This window comes from Thermobia domestica, chromosome 13, assembly GCF_964235325.1.
Source record: "Thermobia domestica chromosome 13, izTheDome1.hap1.1, whole genome shotgun sequence".
NCBI lineage: Eukaryota > Metazoa > Arthropoda > Insecta > Zygentoma > Lepismatidae > Thermobia > Thermobia domestica.
Window position 1 is genome coordinate 150,128,418 of NC_137466.1, and position 25,701 is coordinate 150,154,118.

Consider the following 25,701-nt stretch of genomic DNA (forward strand, 5'->3'; position numbering starts at 1 on the left):
TTTAGTAATAATAATAATAATAATAATAATAATAATAATAATAATAATAATAATAATAATAATAATAATAATAATAATAATAATAATAATAATAATAATAATAATAATAATAAAACTTTCGACGTCAACAATGTTACTGAAATTACCCGTTTCCCCTCAATTTAGAAGCGAAATTTTCGAAAACGCTCGAAAACGAGACAGATTAATGAAAAGGTAATTATTATTAAAAATTTGGTGGAATGAGCATGTGGGAGGAAAAAGGGGGTCCTCGAGAAAACCCACGCATACGATGTTATCCACCATAAACCTATATGGTATGGTATCGAATCAGTAACATCTTTCATCAGAAGTAAGTGCTTTAAAACTGAGCCACAATACCCCTATTTACGTTCTGGCAACAGAGAATTTACACAGGGTACCCTAAAGTTTAAAGCGGTATCTAATTTGCTGTGATGATTCTATGTTGTCCTACAGGGAATCAAACCCACGACCTCATGGCTAACGGCACGTAATTTAGCAACTAGACTAGGAATGAAGCGTAAAAATGATTTTAATACAAGAATTTTAGAGTTAAAAAAAGGATCGAAAGATTGCGATATTGGCCAATAATTAGTTTTTGAATCAGGGGCAAAAAAAAATTTGAACGTCCCTTAGATCGAGTTTTCGTATTTTCTACGGAATAAGCACATCATACTGAGTTAACTGACAGTTTGGGTTTGGCTACACTATATGTAGTTCTCTAGATATAAGGCCTACAGGAAATTTTTGATTGAAATATATTGGATCTTTTGATCCAAAAATTAAAAATTTTCAAAAATCTTAAGGGTTGAAAATAAAAGCCTAGTCCTAGAAGCAGAGTCGGATTTAGGTTTAGTGGGGCCGTAAGCTATTGAAGGTAATGAGGTCCTTTATGTGTCGAGTTGAACGTAGGTTCCCTGTATAAGAAATGAAGAAACTAGTGGTATTTTAGAAAGGAGGCTAGCAGAAGTGGCCCAATTACTTAGATCATAGAAGTCTACACAACAGGATGTGCTGTTGCTACGTATATGTATATACATTTTATTTTGTTGTTGTTGTTTTTCTTATATACTTTGGAAATGTATATCCAATTTTTCCTTTAGTTGTTTGGGGCCTCCAAAAGAGTGGGGCCCTAACCTGTAGCTTATTTTGCTTATACGTAAATCCGACACTGCCTAGAAGATCACTAAAAGACACAAGAATAGAGAGAAAATGATTACTATCTCAACACGACCAACAACAAAGTAGAGAAACTGCCTGTGAACAACTTGAATGTTAAGAGCTATCACATAAAACACTTCTACTTCCTCTCTCTTTTAGAGATGCATATTACAGAACTGTTAAGGAGTGTCATGATTGTTTCCTGTTTTCCGTAATTAACACACGAAAAATGGGGACAAAACTTAATTACGCGTAATTATGCGAGGACTGTGTAGAGAACAACATTATTATAGCCTACTATTTCCTCTTTCAGATGCTGGGTTTAGGAAGTCTCGAATGAATGATAAGTAAAAAAAAAAATAATAATGGCTATAAAGATTAACATTTAGAGAATGCTCATTTGGTTATTGTAGACAATAAAAGACATTTTAATGTATACGAGGTTCAATCGGAAAGTAAAGAACGTTTTGGCATAGTTAAATATAAACAAAAGGTATTAGCACAAAACTTTATTTACAAAGCCACAGGACCTTACTCTACTTTTCTATGTAATCGCCATAGTTATCAAGACACTTATAATGTGAAACCAATTTTTCAATGCCGATGTAATACTCATTTGAGCCAGGTTGTCACTACTTGCTTGAGTTCCTCGTCGTCTGCCAACATTTTTCCACCCAAAAATTCTTCAATGTTTGGGAATAAGTGTAAATCACTTGGCGCCAAGTCAGGATTATAAGCTGGATGACCAAAGATTTCCAACTTTAGACGTTAAGTTTATGCTGTGTTCGTGTTGATACATGAGGTCGGGTATTATCATGGATCAATAACACTTTTGGTCGACAGCATTTCGTGTCTCTTGGTCGACCTGAATTAAACCCTTTCGATCGCAAAAGAAATAAACCGTTGCCATGACCTTCCGGGTGTTCAAATTTGGTTTATCCTTCTTGGGTTTTGAGGGCGAATTTGGATGGTGCTACCCTATTGACTGGTGCTTGTTTTCAGAAGTCTCGTTGAAACCCAAGTTTCATCTCCCGTAACGATGCGGGCAAAAAGTTTGTCACTATCTTTATTTTGTGGACGGTAAACGTAGTAGGCTTGGGTATTATTTGTTGACTAATTTAATTTGATATTTTTGCTTACTTCAGTATTATTTATCCAACACGAGCTAGTAAATTAATTCATTCTTGCTTGACATTTACTGTGAGAAGTTTTGTTTAATTATAAACACTAGATGCTACTAAGTTGAAGAAAATAAAAAGAAGATAAAAATTTGTTATATAAATGAACAAATCAGGAGTACTTATTTATTCATTTTGTTATGTTTAATCCTTTTTGTTCTGTCTCTTATCCAAAGGCGAAAATATTTAATTTTTCAATTAACCAAAATCAAAACTTACTACTTTCTCGAGACTCAATTTTTTACCTATATTTTACAAATTCATGCAGTTGACGGTCTGTTGGATGCTGTATAATAGTTACAAAAAATTACGAAAGTTAGTAGTACAATATCAAAGAACGCGTAAAAGTCGGTTAAAAAGTTGAACACCGTATCAGTGCTGCTCACCCGATCCTTCATGGTCTATTGGATCAGACTCCAGCTGTGTCACGTTATGGGGCGTTTACACTTAGTCGATTTGCGTTCGATTCAGTTGAATTGACGTCACTTTCAACTTAATCGACCGTGTAAACGGGACTTCAACTTAATCTCTTGTTGATCGAAGGCGACTAATCGACTGGCAACTGAATTGAAAGACGTTCTATTTTCTGTGGTTGAAATAATTGAACACATCCATCGATCTGATTCGGCCTAGTTGCTTCGATGTAGTGGCAAATGCAGCGAGTCGATTTAGTCGTGCGACTAAATCGACCAAGTGTAAACGCCCCATTACGTATATTCACCAGTCGATCATTTTCTTGCCGTCCATGAACGGATCAGGTTACTAATCTGTACAATCCATATCATCGCATTTACCATCCCCTCCGCATATCTATTGCCATAACTTCATTCTTGTACTCCTTTGTTCTCACTAACAAGGCTCCCATTGTCTCAACCCACCCTGAGTATCCCAAGGGCAGATGGTTTATTATCCTCGTCTCAACTAACATTATGTGACCTTATATTATATGAACAGCACTTCATTGCTACCATTCACAGGCGCAAATCACGGGAGGAAGAGGGACACATGTCCCCTCTAATCTTGGAACTGGGGGGACTGTCCCCCCCGCCAATAATCCGATTTGAAATTTGGTTTTTGGGGAGAAATGTGTGTTGATTTATGTCCGATTGCCACAAAGGAAAGTAGATGAAATTGATGTCATCCCAGAATAAGCCTCAAATCTGCCCGCCCCCCAAGGTTGAAAGCAACTCTGCTTCCCTGATCTTCCACAGCATTGTTTTCCAACTTCATAAATATTTTGAACATCGCTATACATATATACAGGGTAGTCGTGCATTAATGACGGAAAATTCGGGAGATGAATCTACAGGTAAAAACAAGCAAAAAATGTCATATGAACATTGGGTGAATGCGGCTTCGTTTAGACGCTAGAGGGGTCTGAAATGTCACATTCCGAGGCGGCAATTTGCAATATCTCAAGAACGGAGAAAATACGATTGTCGGGTCAAAAGATATCAAAGGAAACCCCATCCGGAGAATCCAATTATGCATAAGTGATGGTGAAACAGTGGCGGCGCTAGAGGGGGAATAAAGAAAGTGAATGAAACACTGAAAAATTATAGGATGGGATGTTACATGGAACATCAGCAAGAAATGTTAATGAACAATGGCAACAATGTCTACGCTGTAGGGACACTATGGGAGGCGGAATGTAGGCAAAAAGTATCTTTGTAACGGAGAGAAATAGAAATGTCGGGTCAAAAGATATCAAAGGAAACCCCATCCGAAGAATCCAATTATGCGCACGTACTGCGGAACAGTGGCGGCGCATGGGAGCTACAAAGAAACTATTAAACACTCTTAATGATGATACGTGCAAATCGTACAAAACACGTACGGAAGATGAGGCCCAGTGTACTGTAAAAAGAAGAGGTATTGTATTTACCGTGGTCAACATAATCCTGTCTTAAAGGTGTTCAATATATCCTCCTTGTTCTTCGAGACAGACACACTGAGAAAAAAAAATGTAGGTGGCATACTTAAAAACGTAGGTTACATTCGTAATTCCTGTAGTTTCCGGACTTAACGTACAACCGTATATAACATCCTGCAGCAAACGTATAGCTGAAAAAGTATGTATTATACATACTGTCTGCATAAGTGCAATGACGTCATTCGAGTGACGTCATCTGCAGTAACAAGTATATACGGAGGTAATATCTAGCTTTGTGACGTCACGATCGTATGTAGCATGTGGGTTAATAATGACGACACTCACTGACTATCAGGACGGAGCATAATTTCAAGAAGTATGCAATATACGTTCTGTACGTGTGTTTCTTGCGTTCAACCCCGAGGCAGCATCTATATTGTACTTGTGCCCCGTACGTACGACTAGATACAGTATACGTATTGTACGTATGTATTATACAGATTTTCCTTATGTCGCACACAGCTTGTCCCGATAGAGCATACAGAATATCCGTATGCACCATACAGAGTGCACATATGCAGCTTACAGACTGTGTGCATGCAGTATATAGATTATACGTATGTCGCGTACAGGCTGGCCATATGTAATGTATGGATTGGATGTATGTAGCTTATAGATTGTCCGTATGAAATATACGGATTTTACCTGTATCGCATACGTATTGCCTTGTTGTAATATATGGATTGGGCATATTCAGGATCTAGATTGTACGTATAGTGCACCATTATTGAAGTGCTGCAACATACTGAGAAATGCAGGATACATTCTTACTGTAATGTTGTCACATATTGTTTTTCTCTGTATGGGAACAAAAATAGCTTAAAATATGGTTGATCTTTTGTGCCAATAATAATAAAATTAAAAATACTACACTTTTCAATCTTAGTTTGGAGCAGTGAAACTGTCCAGAGAAATGTATTTACCTGCAGGGTGTAAGTTTGGACTTCCTGCTAATTCTTTGGAAAGCTACTGCAAAGCCAAGTGTTGAAAAGTGGCACAAGCGTTAATTTTAAAATTATTGGCACAAAGGAGGTTAACCATATGTTAAACTATTTTAGTTTTCATACAGAGTAAATCAATATGTGACAATATTACTGTAAGAATTTATCATACCTTTTGCAATAACTTAGTTGCAGCACTTCAATAATAATGCAAAATGCACAGCCATGTACAATCCTATTTTCAAACTCAAAAAAGACTTACGTACAGTCATTTATTAAGCCGTTATCATCCATTGCTTGTACAGTCACGAAAGAAAATATTCTTCAGTTGACAAAATTTGTTTTCCTAAAAACTGAACAATAAATTAACCTATCAGAGTACCGACTTTGGCAGGTTGTCAAGTTATAACTATTCGAAGAATAACAACAAAAAGATCCAAATTAATTAATTTGTTGCCGAGCTATTGGCAAAAGAAAATTTGTCAACTGTCAAATACTTTCTTTTCCGTGTGTACTATATAAAGACGACTTTACCTCATTCTTTTCCTTAATAATATCCTCTTCCAAAATGCAGAAGTTGTTACCACAAGAGGCGTGAATAGGATTTTCCAGAAATAACTTCTCTGAACATTTTAATTAACAGATAAGTTATTTTTTAAATGAAGCTATAATAAAAACATGGTGTCAGCTGAAAACGTTTTCCCTCACAAGATGATTCCTAAACAGTACTCCCCATTAAAAATGCAACTTCAAGGAGACAGGGTAGCTACGCCAAAGTTCCCAAGCCGATATCTAATAGTAAGTGTCGAATATGCTTAACCCTTAACATACCAAGCGAGGTACTCTAGGGACCCCAGAGAGTGATATTTGGTGATACTGCCGCAATTATAAGAATCAATTTATTCTCGATTTTTATATGTATCCTGCAACCCTTTGAGATATCAATTACATGATTAGATCAACGATGAGTTTCTTTAAAAAATACAAAAAATAAAAACACACTTCAAAATGTAAAAACTCCATTGTTAAACCTGTGTTTCAGATTTACGAACACACAAGTATGAAATTGTATGAAGAACTGAATAGTGTTCAAATATACATAATATTTGACGTCAACAATGTTCATTTAACTTAAGTATGCTTCTAGACATCCAAAAAATAATAGTTGGAGTAACCCTCTGCAATACTATGTTGAGAAATTAAAATAATACTTGGGGTCCCCAGAAGACTCCAGTTTGGTAAACAACTTTGACGACTTAGGCTTGCTACGTTAAGGGTTAAACTTACCGCTGTATTCGCTGTGTGACAACGTGGTGATAGCAGAGCAGAACTGACCCAACATTGACAACCAGAACGACTGTAACACAGCGAGACATCGAGAGGATGTTCTCTTCTGGTATGGTAAGCCATGCGTCTTACGATCCAATGCCACAGCTCATCAACTGTAGCTGGCGGAGTTCACAGGTATGAGAAGCTGTGCAGCCATCGACCAAACATATTTATCCTTCCCTGCTCTACACATTCTGCAAATTTGGACTTTCCTGGATGTATCCTTCTTAGTTCAACATTTTAAGTAACGAGCAGTGTAATAGTCTCATACATTATTTAAAGAAAGAGCGATGATTCTCAGAATTACTCGGAAGTTTCTAGTTTACAATTGTATACGTATATAGATAGATAGATAGATATAGATATAGCTATATAGATAGATAGATGTACAATAATTTAAAACGGTTATATCAAAGTTTGCATTCAGAGCACAAAAAGAAGTATAGCTCTCGGAACATTGATTTTAGCCAGATAATACCACTAGTAAACTCAACCACACTCAGTACCGTTAGTTGCTTGGTATTGTCTATGAGGCAAAGATCATCGTATCTCATTGCGTGTAGATTTTTGTATTTGTTTAACACTAAAAATTGTTTGTCGCTAACCGAACCCAGTAACATATATATACCGACAGGACGTACGTTAGTCACAAGGTTACATGAGTGAAACACTAAATTATTCGATTGACACTTGCGGCCTTGTCAACACTAGAGAAAGGTACAAAGTGATTAAATAAATACGAAACATAGTACATACAAAATATAGTGATGTATGAAGTCTCCTTTTCATACGATTTGGAGAAAGGATACATCTGTAGAGAGCAACATAAATGATTTCTCTGGATAATTTGGATTAGTCCAGAATTCGAACAAAAATAATTTTGAAATTCGTTAAGTCCAACATTTTTCTTTCTTTCTTCGGATTCTCAAAGTTGACTACTGAAAAGCTGAGTTACAGATTTTATGTTAAAACATATTCACTATACCATTGCCTTATTCACAGAACAATACATTACTTATTAATGTATGACTGAAATAATAGTGCTTCGTGCAGATTTACTTTATCCAATAGGAATTGCACAATGATAAAAAAAATGTTGCAAGGTATAATGTTCTTATTTACAGAGAAAAAGAGTTGAAAAGACTTAACGCTAACAAACATTTTCTTTAAACAGACATACATTTATTCTAATTTATGGAAGAAAGAAATAATTTGCGGAGCAGTATATTTATTAAGGTTACATATTTGTACAAAAGAATGTAAATACAATCGGGTCTGTCTTCAGAAAGGACGTGCTTTTAGCCACAAATTACACTGCTTCTTTTCGCTGTCTTTCATGCAGAATCCTGGTTTTGTTTTGATACATGAAATACCTGAAACAAAAATCCAAAAATATTTAAAATGTTACATTTTAAAATATTTAACATTTTTTTAGATTAAATGGACAAAATCTGTTCGGTCAGGTATGGACTTCTGGGTTTCTGGTAGAAAAATGATGAATTTTAAAAAAAAGTGTTTGTTGATGCTGAACAACTCGAAATGTATTACTATGCAAAAGTAAGTGGGTACCCACTGGCGTTCGAGGTACCATGGGGTACCTAATATGTCTGCATTTTTAGATATGTGGAAATATATGTCTCTAAAATGTAAAGAACTGATATCTGTTTAGTACAGAAAACCGCAACTCGGTAAGCCTTATGGATACCGAGGTATGGGAAAATAAAGGACAACACCATAGAAGTGTGAGTTTTGCGTACTAGATTGTGCAGTTTCGAAAACGTAATTACTGAGGGCTAACAACAACTTCAAAAGTAGTTTCAATTCAATACACTACACACACGTCCTTATGGGGGTTTTCGGGTACTATGGCATTCGCAGACCTCCCATTTCTAAACATTCTAAAATATATCTTAATAAACTTATAAAGAACGTTACAGGTGTGTGTTTACCGAAACCGCAAGTCGGTATGTTTAACAGTTACCGAAATATGGTGAAATAAATAGGAACACCATAGGTATGTGGGGCTTCCATACTTGACAGTAGTTTAGAAAATTAATGAAAATATGACTAATGGCTATCAAGATATTGTCAAATAAAGGGAGGACCCACACAGTTATGGGGTTTTCGTGTTAGGTGGTGAAATTTCCGAAACCGATCATGAAATCTGAATAAGCACCAGTAGCAATTTCATCCTAAAGTAACTGGGTATTTCCATGGGGTTTTAGAACATCATGGGTCTAAAAAGATTAAGTTTTAAAAGCTTTGGAAAATATAATTTGACATTTGTAAAGAGTATTAGAAAAGAGAATAGAGTTACCCAAAACTTCCAGCCAGTACATCTTACAGCTAGAGAGACACCGTGAAATAAAAGAGTATTAGATCTTGAAATTTCATAAAACAACTTTTGATCTTAATAAAAGTTAAATAAGATGGTACTTATATGGGTGAAGTGAGTACCTCACACTCGTCAGGGCAATTCCGATCGAAAGATTAATTCAGCTCGAAGTTTTCTTCGGGTAAATCCAAGCGTGATAATTCCTAGCGTACAAAAAGAATGAAAATTCTTTGTCAATATCTAATATAGCAACCGAGATATAAGTAATTATGTATTTTACGACGTCGTAAAAATGGAGACCCACATGGATTTGTACTGTTGAGTCTTTACTGTAAGAAGAAGAAATTTCAGAAAACTACCGTATACACCTTAATAGACAATTAAATGGGTGGAGGCACGGTGGCTTAGTGGTAGAGTGCGTACCTTTGGTGTATTGGGTCCCTGGTTTGATCCGTGTCCAAGTCAGTTTGTAGTCGACATTGTATTCGTGGGTATTCTCGGGGTACTCCCGTTTCCTCCCACCTTTACACTCCATCAATTCTATCATCAACATTCACTTGCCTTAATTTCATTTTAAAATTAAATGGGCAGTTAAGTGTGATCGTATCTCTGGGAATTAAGAGAATACTCCAGTGTAGTTTCTGCAAAACATACTAGGTACACACCCCACCACTAAGTGACTGTGTCCTCACTGATTTAATTGCATATTAAGGTATATACAGTAGGTTTTTGAATTTCTTTCTTATAGCAAAGACCCAGAAGTACAAATCCTTAAAGATCTCTATTTTTACGTCATAATATAAATGACTCGTTATATTTTGGTTACTATATTAGATATTCACAGGGAATTTTCACTCTTTTACACAGCTCGATGAACCTTTGGAACTGCCTGAAGAAAACCTAGAACTAATCTTTCCATCGAAATTGTACTGAGGTACTTACTTAACCCATAGAAATACCATCTTATTTAATTTTGTTGGGACCAATAATTTTTCCGAAGTTTCAACATCTCATACTCTTTTATTTCACGGTGTTTCTCTATATGTTAGATGTACTAGCTGCAAGTTTTAGGTAAATACATATTTCTAATACTCTTTACAAATGTCAAGTTATATTTTCAAAAGCTTTTAAAATTTAATCTTGGTAGACTGTAAGATATTCTAACACCCCATGGAAATATCTAATTACTTGAAGATGAAATTGCTACTGGTGTTTATTAACTTTCCATGACCGGTTTCGGAAATTTTATCATCTAATACGAAAATCCCATACCTGTATTGGTCCTCTCTTTATTTGACAATATCTTGATAGCCGTTAGTCATATTTGAATTCATTTTCCAAATTGTACCTTCAAGTATGCAAGCCCCACATACATATTGTGTCGCTCTTTATTTTCCCATGTCTCGGTATCCGTAAGGCTTACCGAGTTTCAGTTTTCGGTAAACAAATATCAGTTCTTTACATTTTAGACACATGTATTTCCATATATCTAAAATGCAGAAATTAGGTACCGCATAGTACCCCTCTACCCCATTGGGGTACCCACTTACTTTTGCATACCAGGGCAAAAACACCAGTGGTCGTTACTTTAAGGTTGAAAACATACTCTTTTGTCTCTTCTGTGAGCACCGTGAATCGGTCGGAGCTGTACCATAGTTGGAAAGAGACACTGATCCTTCCTATAATGACCATGTAGTCAGAATTCAAAATCGAATAGCCGTTGAAGGAAAAACAATATTTTAAAATCCCTTGTATTGCACCGGTAGTAATCTCAAAATCGAAATGTTCCAGTGGTAGTTAGGGTTTTGTACCAGTGTTCGTCACTCAAATAACTTGACATAATTTATTCAGAAACGCACTGTTTATCAGTTTAAAATTAAGAATAGAGTATAAAGTACTAATCTTAATAACTGTGCATCACTTTTGGCACTCAAGAAAGAAAATAAAAAAGTTTTTACATACTTTTTAAAGCAATTTCAGTAAGAAAAATGTTAACTGAATTCAAAAGTTAACTGTATATTATTTTAACGTTAAGAGTACAATATTAATTACTATGTTTAATAACTATAGTGACTTTAAGCACTCAAGAATGAAAATAAACATGTTTGTACATACATTTTTAATACAATTTGAGAAACAAAATAAGTTAACCGAATTCAAAACTTAATTATATATCACCTTAAGATTAAGAATGGACTATAAAATACTGAGGTTAATAATAATGCATTACTGAAGAATGAAAACAAAAATGTTTTTAATTACCTATATTGTATTTACATGTTGTTATTTCTCATTAACATGCTTTTTGATAACGCACGATATGGGCTAGGGGTACGCACGAGAAATGATTTGAGACTGTCACCTCTCGCAAAGGTGTCGCGAAAGTTGTCTCGTCTCGAAAACTGTATCTGTTTCTATTGGAAGAGCTATGTCTCGTCTCGAATTTCGTAACAAAAATTCGTTACACATGCAGTTTTGTGTAAAAAGTGAAATGTATAAATACAGGAGAGAAAACATTGCAAACAAACATTATGTTCGTATGTTGAACATACTTTTTTGTATGTGGTGCAAAATATCTTCATCTATGGGGTTACTTTGCACCAAAGTTTATATGAAATGAAATCTTTGAGTTTTACGTTCCACGCTTTTGCCGGGTATGCTAAAGGAGACTATAATCATGAGAATGAATGAAATAGTAGAATGAAAACTGTGAGAGAAAACGGGAAAACCCCGAGAAAACCACACACAGTGTTTGTCTAACACAAAGCCCATTTGGCACGTGCTGGGATCGATCCAGGAACTCCACGCAGGAGAGGTGAACGCTCCATCACTGAGCTACCACGTCCCCAAAAACACAACCTCAGAATATACTTCATATAGAGTAGAAATGAAATGAAATCTTTGAGTTTTACGTCCCACGATTATGCCGGTTAGGCTAAAGGAGACGGTGATGATGAGTAATGAATGAAATGGTGGAATGAATAAAGTGGGAGGAAACGGGACAACCCCGAGAAAACCCACGCACACGGTGTTTGTCCACCACAAAGTTCACTTGGCGGGGACTGGGATCGAACCCAGGACCCCAAGCACCAGAGGTGAACGCTCCACCACTGAGCCACCGCGACCCCTCATATAAAGAAGAAGTAACAAGATGTAAAAAAAAAAAAAAAAAAAAAGGCACGTCTGGAGGACATGTAAGCTAAACACCAATACAATTGTTACAGATTTATTTACTTGCACTGTTTAGGCTGAACATTGCAACACCAATATCATTATGTCACATCCTTAACTATGCTAACTACAACGTAGACCTGCTTTGCTTCGTAATGTCCAAATAGTTGATTATTGTGCTCGAAAGCAGGCAAGTAGCATACAAATTTATGATGTTGAAGGCGTTATTTTTCACAGCTATGGAGAAAAGACATGAAAACGAAAAATAAAAATAAATCTTTGTTTTACTTCCTACGGTTATGCTATGTATGCTGACAGTCACAAATGAGTATTGAAAATTGATGATCTTGGAATACGATTTGGTGGAATAATGAGAGGGGGGGGGGATAGACATTGATTAAATATAAAATTGAAAAGAAATAAGGGCCTGACGCTCAAATATTTATCTATCTGGCAGCCATCTTGATCCCTCTAAAATATCATGAAGTACTTGATTGATTCTAAACCAAATAATAGTAATAGTAATTATAACAATAAACACAGAATATACCTAGATATAATTTACGCACCTTGAAGTGTAGAAATTAATGATTGCAATCCTCAGCATTCCAATAGTTCTTTGGTTTCTCCAAATGAAGATTCGGACATCGGTTTTCTTCTCAAGCAATAATGGGGTACAATAATCAGTTGCAGTCCAAAGCAAAGTCACTAAGTTAAGCATGAAAATAAAAGATTTTGTGTTAAATATTTCAATGTAAATTTCATGAAATAGAATTCATTAGTTAGTTACATACAAACTCTTACGCATGTAAGTCAGAATCTACTTGTAATAACTTGTAAATTTAAACAAACTAAATTATACTACAGTTATAGGGACATCAAACATATATTCCATAAGATATATAGGGTGTCTCAAAAGTCCCCTGACATAAAGTAACTCGATTATTATCAGAGTTACAACAAAATGTAATTGGGAAACCGTCTCCAAATATGATGTTTCCAATGTAAGTTGAAGGAATTTTCAAAATCGGATGAGCCGTTTGGCTGTACACTTTTTATGCGTCCAATGTTAAATGAAAATGCAACGTTGCCATTTACCTGGACCCACAACATAAGTGAATGAAGTTACTGATTTTTACGCTAACATGTCGATGGCTAGCCCCCATTTCAAATAGTAACTTCATTCACATATGTTGTGGGTCCAGGTAAATGTAACATTGCATTTTCATTCCACATTGGGCGCATAAAGAGTACAGCCCAAACGGCTCCTCCGATTTAAAAAGTGTTCACTTTAGATTGAAAACAACATATTTAGAAATGGTTTTTCCTCTTACGTTTTGTTGTAACGTCAGAGGACTTTCGAAACACCCTGTATACATCATACGAAGTTCCTTTCTAAATTCTACACGGGTGTAGTTTAATTGAATGTGAGATGGGTGATACACATTAGGCCGTTTGGAAATACTCTCACAGACGGCCGCCATTTTGGATTAAATTTGTTTGTTATAAACTGGTGGGTAATGTGATATATATATGGCCACGGGCTAGAATTTTCTCAGTATGTCAAATATGCAATCAGATTCCATGGAGCTTAATTTGGTGAAAAGTTATTGCCAATTGAACGTTGTATTTACCTCTTTCTTCTAGATGTAGAACCATACCGTTAGCACGTGAGGAATGCATCGAAATATTCAAACTGTGGAGCGGGAAGAGTGCCTGTACAGTGGTTACCGATTGCAAACAGAATCATCCACAATGTGATTGTGTTACATGTTGCAGTGTCACAGTAATTAACTAAATTTGAGGAGACGGGCACATTCGTGGACATACGTCGTAGCGGACGATCGTAGAGAGCTACAGATGAAGCAACGCCTACGGCAGTGCTGACTTCTTTCTCGATGTGGCCCCAGAGGAGCATACGTCATTTATTAATGCAATGTGGGTTGAGTCATAGGGTCTGCGCGTGTATAAGTTCATCCGTACAAGGTGCAAATGAAGCTACATCTCCACGAGAACGATGTTGATCGCCAAGTGCAGTGAGTAATTATGGTTAACATTTTTATGCAAATACTCTTTTCAGATGAAGCTGACCTCTACGTAAATGGGAAGGTTAATAGGCAGAACATGCACAATTGGTCACCTGACAACCCCGCGTGCAAGACCCCTCCAACATGACCAGCGCAAAGAAAATTAATTATGTTGTTGGCAGACAAATGAGGAATACGTCTAATCAGTCACTTTTTCATTCCATAAAATTAACTGCGGAATAATACCTCACGCTCGTACAGGGATAGATATTGCGAGCTGCGATGCCCGAGGATGGTACATTCTCGCTTTTTTTTCAACACCATGGCGCTTTCTTCATTATGGATTCGTATTGCGTCACTACTTGAACAATTCTCTAGAACATGGGTTGATCGACGAGAGGCAGTTGAATGGCTGCTCGATCACCGAACCTAACGCTGTTCAATTTCTAGCTAAGTGGAAAAGTTAAGGCTATGGTTTGTGCAGTAAATATTCATAATTTTTATCATCTAGAACAAAGTATCGCCATCGTCTGTGCACAAATTTGACCCTATATCCTACTTTGTGTCCACAGCAATTGGAAGAAGGTTCTGCAAATGTTTATTGCTCAGTAGGAACATGTGGAACATATACTATAACCAGGGGTAAAAGTGGACCTGAAAAGGTGGGGGGACGGTAGGTAGCGGCATCACTCCACGCCGTTCCTCCTGCCTATCTCTGCCCATTGTACCATTTTAGGATCTGGGGGACGCCCTACATATTTTTCGAGGTGGGGAACTGCGTCCCCCGCGTTCCCCCTCGCTTTTACCCCTGACTATAACAGGGAAATGTGTTCGAAGTGGGAAAAATCAGAGGCGGTGTGTTTTATTACGATTTTGACTCGACATATCGGCTATCTAAATGTTCAAATGCAGTGAGGTGTGAAGCCTACAAGATTGCATTTCTATTTACATAATGTCTGAAAACCACTGGAAAGCTTCTTTTAGTTACGGAGAAAAAACGGAGAGACTGATCCATCCATCGTGAACAACTTTCTGGAAAAAAATAAATAAAAATAGCCCTTACCTTGTATCAGAGAATTATACACGAAAGTGCTCTAAAACCGACTTTTAATATTAACAATTTCCAGCGGGAAAACTCCTGGACCACACACTCGAATGAGGGGTATTTCAAACTCCCGTAAGATCTGCCCCCACAGCGATCCCCTAAATCCGCCCATGCTCAAAACACGACGCTTATAAGAATTCAGACAAGACGACACATACATACATACGAAAGAAACAATTCAATACGGCACATCAAAATATAAACTAGATGAACTTCTTTGAAAACAACTCATTTTACAAACAAAAGGTAGAAAAAGGTAAAAATGTCAGTATTGTCAACTTAGAATCTACATAAGAAATAAAATCTTTTTATGTGCAAAGCTATTCGTCAATACGTATAAAAAATGGATTTATTAATGGTATTTAGCATTTATTCTTCCGTGAAGGTATATCTTGATCACTAAAAAACCAGAAACGGTATGTCTCTATCACTGGGAAAAAAAATCAGAAGGGTATGACATACCACTACATATAGTCTCACTTGGTTCACTGCCAATAACATTTCACCAGAATAAGTTACATGATATCTGATTGCATATTTGACATCCTCAGAACATTTTAGTGCATGGCCATGTATCACACTACCCACTTATCGTCCATATTACAATTTCGAATCTAAGATGGCGACCGTCCGCGTGATGTAATCCGAAAGTATCCCTCTGGGCCTAATGTGTATCTCTTATCTCGCAATCAATGTAACTACATCCCTGTAGTTTTCAGAAAGGATGACAAGGGACTTCTGATGCATCCTGTATATAATAGTTGTATCAATAATGACGGGTATACCGGCTAGGCTAAAGGAGACGCTGATGATGATATAATGAATGAAATGGTGGAATGAAGAAAGTGGGAGGAAACGGGAGAACCCCGAGAAAACCCACTCACACGGTGTTTGTCCACCACAAAGTTTACTTGGCGCGAGCTGGGATCAAACCAAAGACCCCAAACACCAGAGGTGAACGCTCTACCACTGAGCCATCGAGGCCCGACAGGAATATTTGTTGAAGTCTACTGTCTTCTTCAGTACCAAGGTTACACAAAAATGAGCCTATGGTTTTGATGGAATTCGAACCAACATTATATGTATACTCTCTCAGTGAGAATCAAAGCTGGCACCAAGTTTACATATGCGCGCGCATTGTATTTTAATTATATAGCTCACAGAGCTATGGGCGAGCAAGCAAGGCACGTGCCCCGGGCGCGTGGTTGGAGGGGCTACTAAAAGAGAGGTTATATATTAGTACTTTTCCGTTTTGGTGTTTAATACTTTTCATCAGAGTGCGAAATCATGAAATCAAAGTGGGGGAGACTGAAGGACTGAAGAGAGCGAGAGAGAGGGGAAAAAAAAGCTGCGCAGTCTTACACTTCAAAGAATTGTAGTGAAATGAGAAGGTCAGAATTCAAGATGACATTCGGATGCTTGGCACGAAGAAAAACATTGCAAGCAATTTTGAAAAAAAAAAAGAAAGAAAAAAACTTAAATAATGTGATATATTTTGTAGGCTTTGGATATGTATGTTTTAGTTGGCATCAACAATTATTGGTGTGTTTTGTCACAATTGACAGTTTAGCGAGAGACTAGGCTAACTGACAATTTTAACTTTCTGAAAGAAAAGGAAACAAATGAAAACAGCACGTTACAAAGGATACGACTGATATTCATAGTTTGGCTTAGTATACAACAGGGGTGGATCCAGGATGGACTACTGGGGGGCGGTGGGTTGTAATGCCACTACTTACAAGATAGAGCTACTTTTAAGAGATTCAACTCTGGGTGGATTTTATTTTATATTAAAATACACAAAGTTTCCTCTTCTTGGGGGAGATAGACCCTCCCTGGATCCGCCCCTGTCTCAGGACAAGCCACACAGACAAGTGGTTGAGGCAAAGGTCAATTAATGACATTAGTATGCTGTTCCGTCAAAATCTCAATCTTGACCTGGATGTAAGTTAGCCTGGTCTCTCACTCAACAACTCAATTGAATGTTTCATATGTAAATTAGGCACTTCTACATCACAAACAGTAAATATAACCTACCTTATTCTACGTTTTTAAATGCATTTCTACAACTGATTGTAACTTTAAAGGTTCTCGTGAAGATTAGCTGGCGGAGGTTACCTAACATAGCCATGAGTTATCAAATTAACAGTTGTGCTTCGTGGGTGATGATAATGATCCTGAGGTTAGATGTTAAATTGGACTCGAGAGCGGAACAAGGGCTGATCTTATTCGTGTCTCAGACGGGGCATGGAATGGAACGAATATGAAAATAAGGTTGCTGTAATAGTTTTTCATAGGGTTTGTAAGATTTTCGAAACACTTGGCAATTTTTTTTATCAAGACTTGACATTTTTTAAAGATAAAAATCAAGACTTGGCAATTTCAAGTTTCATCCCCCTCCCAATCTTGTAATGCTCGCTACGCCGCTGTAAGCAATACATATTTTCGACAATATTCGTTGTTCATCTGTTTCCGCTGGGTTCCAACGTGGTGAGCTGCATATGGGACTTTTAATAGTGTTATTATAATGAGAAAGAATTGCAAATTATGTTCATGTTCCTAAAAGAGGGAAATTGAAAGAGAAATTAAATTAAAAATAAATAAGGGAGAGAAAAGTAATTACTTGAAAATAAAAATAAAGTCTTTGAGTTTAATGTCCCACGATTATGCTGTTAGGCTAAGGGAGTCGGTGATTAAAGCAAGTTAATGATTATGGAATATTTGGTGAAATGAGAAAGTGGGAGGAAACCAAGTCCCCGAGAAAACCTACGAGCACGTATATGAAAATGAAGTAAAACATACACTGGCCTATGCTTTCTTTGTCTAGCAGAGTCATAGTTTGGAATCGAAAATGTGTTTTGAATCCTTGTATTTAGAGATGGAGAGTGTAAGTAACGAAATCACTTAATACATCCATTAAGATTTCGGAAAGCGAAATCTAAATTTAGGTAAGCTAACTCCATGTATTAACTGCTTGCATCCGCTTCGTACATTGTTCGAAGGGTCACGAAACAAATCACCTCATTTAGTCTACACATACCTAGTACTAGCGTTAATTACCTGCTTCGTTGGGTGAAAATAAGAAAACCAGTAATACATGTATGTTACGTTAGTCAGTCACTTTTTTTACTATTACGAAACGCTCCCTCATATCGGTTATTTTCGATCATTTGTAAGATCCGTCTCCCCTCTTTCCCTCCCCAAGTTGCTTGGCTGAATTTTGATTTAAATAGTATCGGAAGTGTCACTGTCCATTTCTGCGCCCCCGAAAACAATGGATTTAGATTAGGATTAGTTCACTTAACTTAGTAAGCCTACACAGCTTTGGCGCGGCTCGACTTGTTGGAAAGCAATCCAAAATCTAAACAAATATATCGATGTCACTGGGGTTTAGTAAAGTGTATCGTAAGTCAAGAAGATTGAGAATTACTGCCTCAATTATTCACTTCAATTAATCATCAAACTCCTTTAACCGAAAGTACATAATCGTGGAATGTTCAATTAAAATTATAATTTTATGGCATCTAGAAAATGCACATATCGTACATTACGTTACATTACCATCCAATCGCAATAGGTTATTACAGACATGTGGTTGGCTTGAAGCTTAGCGTCCTATTCAGCGCCAAGACTGTGTACTACCTACACCTACAGCATAATATGGAATCCTACTCGCATGATCTTCGATCAAGATTTGAATCAACGGGAGGATGAAGATTTTCCCTCTCGTCAAGTAATTTCCCCAACTCGCCAAAGAATTTCTCCCTTGCCGGGAAAATATTTTCCCTCATTTCATATTTTACATATTATATACTATATATTATATCTTGCATCACTGAGAAATAAAATGCTTGGATTGTATATCTGAAAAGTCGCCCCCTCCCCGCAGGCACGTAGCCACGATTTCGCAATACGGGAGGTCCGTGACGAAATACTGTGGTTATCACACCAGGGGTTCGATCAATCTAAACTATTTTACTGACAACATATCCATATTGATTTGTTAGGACAATAAAATGGGGATATGTTAGTAAGTATTTTAATTAAAGAATTATGAAGAAATCTTGCGTAAAAGAATAGAAAAAAATATTGACAAAGACATAGTCTTCCGAGGTCATTCGAACTCGGTTCTTCTCGTCTTCTTTCTATTTCTCTTATCTTAGTTCAATGCCGTCAAGGATAGCAACGAGATCTCTTTCGGGAGTAAAGACATCCTATAAAATGGATTAGTGTTGCCGCGAAATTCAAAATGGTTCATATTATTGGTAATTCTGGGCATTGCTTAAGTTCTGACAGGCTATCTGAAAGAACCGGTTTATCGATCGTCATTTGTAGTCCATAGGGTTACTGGCGCAAATCCCGGGGGGATGAGGACATGTCCCCTCCAATCTTAGAACTGGGGGGGACTTTCCCCTCAATAATCCGATTTGAAATGCGTTTTTTGGAGAGAAATGTGATGATTTGTGTCCGATTGCCACAAAGGAAAGTAAGATGAAATTGATGTCCCCACCTTAGAATAAGCCTTAAATCTGCCCGCCTCACAATTTTGAAGACAACTCTGCTCCCCTGATCCTCCGCAGCATTGTTTTTCAACTTCATAATTTGAACATCCTTAAAAAAATTATGAGAACTGTCTTACCCGTCCCTCCCAATGCTGAAGACAGATTTGCGCCACTGCATACGGTTAACATGGAGCCAGATGGAATTCGGAATGTTCCGTTACAATAATATCCAATTTCAACTTGATCCGCCCCTCCCCCTCCCGTTTCCTCCACACAAAGCTCCTCGTAAGAAAGAGTAACCAAAACGCTTATTGTAGCTTTATATTTTTGAGGCTGATTCATCTGTTTCTTTCTGTTTCATCTTTCCTTAATATTTTTCATTTCTGGATCCGAAGGGGGGGGGGTCTGGACCCACCCCTTGGCTACGTGCCTGCTTCCCGTAAAAAGCATCATTCGAACCCTGAATCAAACAACTCCATCTGTAAAGCAGTGCTGAGTTGATTTTATTATCCTTTTCTGCAACGAGGCACTATGAGACGTGGACTTACTGATTAACATGGACTCCAAACCACTCCCGCCGGGAATCGAACGCGGGTCTCCCACACCAAAGGCGCGTACGCTAACCGCTTAGCCATGAAGGAGCTCATATCTATAGCAGTGTAAGCAACAACAACAACAAAAAGAAACACACACACATACTAGAAGTTTGCGCAATTGGGGATCAAAACATTCTCAATGAAGTATGAGAAATAGTAAACGTCAATCAAAGTGGGCTTCTGCTTATTCTTTACTTCGTTAATACTTAATTCCTTCTAGAAATAGTGAAACAATACTATGAAGACACAGTACTTAAACATAATCGAAAGAATAAGACAAGGAAACAGAGTAATTTCCGACTAATTAAACTAGTCATATATACTATACCTAACTGTTACATTGTATTTCTTACCATATTACGAAAGCGATATAACTTTTTTACCAGCCATAGAAGCTGGACGCAATCCAATACTGCAATTTAGACGCTGTAACGAAAGCTGCAAGTCAAACGCCTGACACTCCTAACTCTTCAAACTGTGTAATAGCTGTTTCAAGCGGCCTACAACTTATGACCTTGAAACTATGTGCTAGTAACCAAATTAATGCCAAGGTACGATAAAACACCCCAACTTGCCACAATGACGTCAACACAAGGAAAAAAAAAGAAAAACATCTAATTTTTGGTTCGAAAATTATGAAACAATAATAATAATAATGTAATTCTCAGGAACTCAAACATTAGTTAACTAGAGAACATAACAAGCAAAACAAAACAAAACAAAAAGAATCTTAAACGTGAGCTCTCCCTGACTGCTGTTTTTAAATTTCAGTGAGGCTGTAAAATATGTTTTGTTTTATTGTTAAAAAACAAAAAGAAAAAGAAAAATAAAGAAAGAAAGGGAATAAATTTTGTTGCAAATATCCTAGTAAAAATAGGTTTCCTAGACACAAGTGGCTCCGCGTAGCGTAGTTGCTAACGCTCTCGCCTTCGGTACGAGCGGACCCAGGTTCGATTCCGGTAGGGGCACTCGGTCGAAAAAGTATCAAAAGCTTTTAAGTCCAGACATCCTGAATGAGGCTTTTGGGTTTTCCTCATTTCATACCAGACAAATGCCGGGTGGTACCCAACATATAGGTCCCAGGCCGTTTGCTTCCTTCCCTTTCCCCGGATAGTGTGCTCACCGAGGGACGTCATAACTCACATGTGACGGGCTAACAAGGTCATTGATGCCGAAAGCCCAGAAATCTAAATCCTAAATCTTCACTACACAAGAAAATGTTCGCGCTGAAAACGGTTTCTTAGCAATTATGTTAAGCAGTCCTGTAGTAAATCTCCATCAAGTAATAAACCGTCACATATAAAAAGGAAAGAATAAACACATAACATTCATTTTGCGTACCTTGAAATGTAAAAAGTTACAAAACATTAATATTCAAAGATTTCTCAAACTTCAGATTAACCCATTTCTTTCTCCTCAACCATTAACGAGTTACAATAGTAAGAATTGTAGTCATAAATCACATTACTTGTTTAGTACTATATTAAAGCAAGTTATACTAAAGGAATATATAATTAATGGAATATTTAACTAAAGTGATAATTTACTATTGCACTTACCCAGGCTTTTGTTTCCTTCCGCTCTTCTTTTCCGTTTGTAAACAACCTCGTTTATAAACCAGCTCGTAAGCATACGACAGTTGTTTCATGACGTCATCTATGGTGCAAGAAAGAGGTGTCTATAGGAGGTCAGGACCTCACACACAGATGGACGTATATAACATATAGCTGAAGTATTTAACATACGTATACGTATGTAAAATACAGAAGATTATTAGATGTCAGACATCCTGCAGCGACATGATGTAATATCTAAGCGGGTAAAAGGCAATACCTGTGTAGCATATGGATAAAGTACGCTCCGTACAGATTTCCTTAGTAAACATAACGAATCCTTGTATTTGTACAATATACCGCTGTCCGGATAATGGATTTTTCTCAGTGCAGTTATACGATGGTGTACGGATTTTCTGACTTTTGGCAATAACACTGGAGTTTGCTGTAGTGTGGCAAATGCAGGTCATACACGCTAGCGAAAATCTTCAATGCCATGCACGGGCCGTGTATACACGAGACTCTTCACGTAACCCCACAGGAAAAAGTCTAGGGTATTCAGAACGGGTGAACGTGGGGGCCGTACTCCTTTGCTTCCACGATCTATCTACCTGCTTGGAAATTTTTCGTTCAGATATGCACGAATAGTGGGACATGAATGAGAAGGGACGCCAGCATGCATAAACCACATACACTGTCGTGTGTTCAGTGGCACGTCTTTAAGTAGAATAGGTAGGCCCTAGGTCAGAAACTGGAGACACAATATTGCTTGCGTTCAATCGCTGTCGTAAGAAGTGTTGTTTCACAACGTCGTCATCAATAATACCAGCCAACACATGGAATTGGAAACGCTGATGATGCTTCGTCTCTACAATTGCATGCGGGTTGTTGGGTGTCCATCGATGGTCATTGCGGACATTTGTGATGCCATCCCGTATAAATGCCTCATCCGAGAACAACATCTGTGTTAGAACTTTCTCCGTGTTTCATTCACTTTCTTTGTGCCCCCTCTAACGCCGCGAGATGGGTGGGTGTTCCTTTCGGATGGGTGTTCCTTTGAAATCTTCTTACCCGACATTCCCATTTCTCTCCGTTATACAGATACTGTATTCCTACATTTCGCCTCCCATAGTGTCGCTATAGCGTAGCCATTGTTGCCTTTGTTCATTAACATTTGTTGCTGCATGTTCCAAGTAACATCCCCTCCTACAATTTTTCAGTGTAAATTGTTCACTTTTCTCCATGTTTCATTCACTTTCTTTGTGCCCCCTCTAGCGCCGCCACTGTTTCGCCATTACTTATGCATAATTGGATTCTTCGGATGGGGTTTCCTTTGATATGTTTTGACCCGACATTCTTATTTCTCTCCGTTCTTGAGATATTGCAAATTGCCGCCTCGGGAGCTGACATTTCACGCGCCCCTAGCGTCCAAACGAAGCCGTATTCACCCAATGTTCATATGACATTTTTTGCTTGTTTTTACCTGAGATTCATCTCCCGAATTTTCCATCATTGATGCACTACCACCCTGTATCAATCAATCAATCAATCAATCAATCAATCAATCTATCTATCTATCTATCTATCTATCTATCTATCTATCTATCTATCTATCTACCTATCTATCTATCTATCTATCTATGTATAGGGTGTTTCAAAACAACACCGACAACGTTTGGGAGGTGATTCCTCACACCAAAATAAGACGAAAAGTTTAGACCAACCTGGGTGCACAAATGCTTCCTTTCGGAGTTATAGGCTGCCAAAAACATGAAAAAAATAAACTTTAAATGTCCATAGCTCCAAAACTATGGGACCTACCGTAGTCGGGTCAAGACTTCACTTAGGAACCATTGTACAGGCAGTTTGGTTACGTTCATATAATCTGAAGTACTCATTAACTACCTCTATAAAAATTGTTGCGGAAGTACTGCAGGATTCTGAAGCATGTACTTTTGGATAGAGCACATATTAGTTCCTTAGTAAACTATTGACCCGACTACGGTAGGTCCCATAGTTTTGGAGCTATGAACCTTTAAATTTCATTTTTGTACATTTTTGGCAGCCTATAGCTCCGAAAGGAAGCATTTGTGCACCCAAGTTGGTTTATACTTTTTGTCTTATCTCGGTGTGAGGAATCACCTCCCAAATGCTGTCGGTGTTGTTTTGAAACACCCTATATATATATAGTATATATATATATATATATATATATATATATATATATATATATATATATATATATATATATATATATATAATTATCGGAACGGTCTCACCAGAGCCCGTTCCCCCCAATGTTGAAGACAGATTTGCGCCTGCTACCATCACCTCATCTCTCACCGCATTATTATGTATTAATGACAATAAACCAATCAATAAATAATTCCTGATAATACCTTTTTACTACATTTAAATTTATTCCACTGGCTCAAGAGAAGACATCATCTTCTGTGGCCTTCCATCTGTTGATGGGAATGAAACTTCACTTTAAAAAATCACGAACAAGTTTTCCTATTTATGTTGAGGTTTCTACTGATATTTTATACATAAATATTTAATGAACAAGTTTAGTATATAGCCTAATCAACAGAATTCTTCGTGTAAGTCTAAAAATGGATAATTTAAACAGCATTTCTAGTGGAAGTGAAAGCGGATTTAATTGCGAAGGCGAATTGCTAAAATAATTGAAGACTTTGGGGCAAAAACCTATAAAGTCCAAAAAGTGAAAGTGTAAAGAAGATAGCTTCACAACTGTTTCTCGCCATCCAATTTTCTACAAACTTGGCACATATATAGTAGACCGAAAATAAATCGACACGTATTTTTTTTGTTTCTTACGGAAAATAGTTTGAGGGGGCAAAGGACCTTTTTCGAAAAAAGGATTCCCTTGATTAAAAGGGCCACATTTAAGAAACGCACTCTGCAGATGCAAAGATGACTTCAAAGTAGGAAATATGTGTTTTGTTGTTTTTCCCAGGAAAGGGTCGCACGGGGCAATGCCCCTTCGAAATGACAAAGAACTCCGCACAATCCTTGCAAAAATTGGATTTCGGTGGAATTGCTTGAAACCGTGATAGGTTGTAGATATTGTGTTCCTGAGAAAAAGTCTATAGGGTGTTTCAAAACAACAAAGACAACCTTTGGGAGGTGATCCTCACACCAAGATAAGACAAACATTATAGACCAACTTGGATGCACAAATGCTTCCTTTCGGAGTTATAGGCTGCCGAAAACATGGAAAAATGAACTTTAAAGGTCCGTAGCTCCAAAACTATGAGACCTACCATAGTCGGACTTCATTTAGGAACTAGTAGGCTAGGTATCATATCCAAATATCCAAGTTCCGGAATCCTGTGATACTTCCACAACAATTTTTATAAAGGTAGTTGGAGAATACTTCAAATTATGTGCAAGTAGACAAACTCCCGATATAAAAATTGTTGCGTGAGTACCTTAGGATTAGGATTCTGTATTTTTGGATAGTGCACATATTAGTTTCTAAATAAAGTCTTGAGCCGACTACGGTAGGTCCCATAGTTTTGGAGCTATGGACCTTTAAAGTTCATTTTTCATGTTTTCGGGAGCCTCTAACTCCGAAAGGAAGCATTTGTGCACCCAAGTTGGTCTATATTTTTTGTCTTATCTTGGTGTGAGGAATCACCTCCCAAACGTTATCGGTGTTGTTTTGAAACACCCTGTATAGTATACAATAAGTTCATCTCAGAAATCACATTCATCTACCGTAATATGAGTCTCCTCTCCCCCTACCCCAGAATAAGCGTCAAATCTGCCGGCCTCCCAATATTGAAGACAACTCTGCTCCCCTGATCCTTCACAGCACTTTTTCAA

General features: G+C 37.4%; 1 protein-coding gene and 1 long non-coding RNA gene across 2 annotated transcripts in view; both read right to left on the reverse strand.

The window, feature by feature from the left end:
- Window positions 1-25,701, reverse strand: part of LOC145668636 (solute carrier family 7 member 14-like) — a 765,309-nt gene that overhangs the window by 643,826 nt on the left and 95,782 nt on the right. The window lies entirely within an intron of this gene.
- Window positions 7,833-20,745, reverse strand: LOC145669314 (uncharacterized). The gene is made up of 3 exons (XR_014128190.1): window positions 20,650-20,745; window positions 12,636-12,774; window positions 7,833-7,933 (listed from the first exon to the last, which is right to left on the reverse strand). It is a non-coding gene; the product is annotated as an uncharacterized LOC145669314 (long non-coding RNA).